Source organism: Drosophila navojoa, chromosome 3 (assembly GCF_054131105.1).
Source record: "Drosophila navojoa isolate 15081-1374.11 chromosome 3, UAZ_NAV_1.0, whole genome shotgun sequence".
NCBI lineage: Eukaryota > Metazoa > Arthropoda > Insecta > Diptera > Drosophilidae > Drosophila > Drosophila navojoa.
This window is the reverse complement of record NC_142891.1, coordinates 10,469,687-10,471,328: the sequence shown is the minus strand read 5'-3', so window position 1 is coordinate 10,471,328 and position 1,642 is coordinate 10,469,687. Positions and strand designations below refer to the sequence as shown.

At 39.2% G+C, this 1,642-nt stretch overlaps 1 pseudogene; it reads right to left on the bottom strand.

Annotated features, from left to right (window-relative positions):
- Nucleotides 1–792: 792 nt before the first annotated feature.
- Nucleotides 793–1,642, bottom strand: LOC149091712 (trypsin pseudogene; annotated as a pseudogene).

The following is a 1,642-nucleotide window of genomic DNA, read 5'->3' as shown; positions in this document are numbered from 1 at the left end:
TAATTTTTTCTTTTACTAAAAAAAAAATGTTTAAAACTACTTTGCTTTAATGTAAAAAAAAATTTTAAAATATATGTAATTTTATAAAATATATAATCAATAAAATAATAATCAAATAGCAAGAATGTAAATAAATTTGTATATTATTAAAAAATTCATTTATATGAGTAAATCTAAATATATTAATATATAAATGTCTTCTATGTGCATATGACGAAAAATAAAGAGTTAAAAATAATCTCGCAGCTGGCTTCAGCTAAGTATTCAAAAATTAAATACATTTTATAATAGACTTTCAATTTTAAAATTAGTAATTTTTTGCACTATAAAAGTTTAACATGCACTTGAGCAACTTTTTGATGTTTATTGCTGGGAATGGCATTAGCGGAATTATTAATTAAATATGCATTGAAACAGCTAAAAGACGAAACTTCCACATATCAGCCATAACTCGACTTAATTGATTTAAATATGATTGATGAACTCATGCATACCCTCACACACACACACATACATACATATGAGCATTTTGAAGAGGTGCAAACAACAAAATTGTTTTGGTAAGCCTTGAAACAATTTTCCTAAAGTCTAAATAAAATGTTATAATTAAAAACAAATTTGTCAAAAAACTAATAAATAATAAACATTTTTTTGTTTAAATTGTTTGCTCTTAATTTCATAATAAAGAAGCTAAAAAATATTTTTAAAGTCAATTCGATTTAAATTTGTTTCACCTTTAGAGTGACTCATTAACGAAGTTTTCGTTTGCTCAAGAAATAAAAATGAAATTAATCATTGCTCATATCAATTTTATTTATTTCATTTACAATTCCGCAACATTGGACACAATCCAAGAGCGAAGAGAGGCCACATCAGCATAGACGCCAGGATAGTTGACCTGGGCACAGCCCTGACCCCAGGACACAATGCCGACGAGCTCACCATTGGCGACCAAGGGGCCACCCGAGTCACCCTGGCAGGCGTCCTTCTTCTCGGTGTAGGCACAGACCATGGTGTCCAAGATCTTTCCGCTTCCATAGGAATATTTATCCGAGTCGCAATCTGATTTCGTAACCAAATCAACCTGAACCTCTTGCAGGATGGTGGTCGATGAGCAGAACAAGAAGCAGGTGGTGCCCCAGCCGGTGACGACGGCCGGTGTGCCCGTTGGTGGCGTCGTCTGGGCCAGCGGCACAAAGCGCACCTTGGCGGACTGGCGAACGGGAGAGCTTAGCCTGATCACGGCAACATCGTTGATCATCAACTTGCTGTTGTAGCCCTCGTGGTACTTCAAGTTGGCAACGGTGACAAGTTCGCCGCCCGCATTACGATCCGTAGAGCCAACACGAACCTGGATCTCGTTCGCCTTATAGGACTGCAGGCAATGGGCAGCGGTGACAACTGTCTGGGCGTCGATCAGGCTGCCGCCGCAGAAATGGGCTCCCTTAAGGGTCTGGAGCGACACCTGATAGGGATGAGCCTCAATGGTGGTTGGCTCGCCGTTGACGATGCGGCCAAAGGGAAACTCCTGCTCGGGCATGCCCTGGCAAGCGGCCAGGCAGGCCAACAGCCCAATGAAACTCACAGTCAAACGATTCATATTCTCAGCAAATACTAAACTAATCATCTATCGAGCCACAGT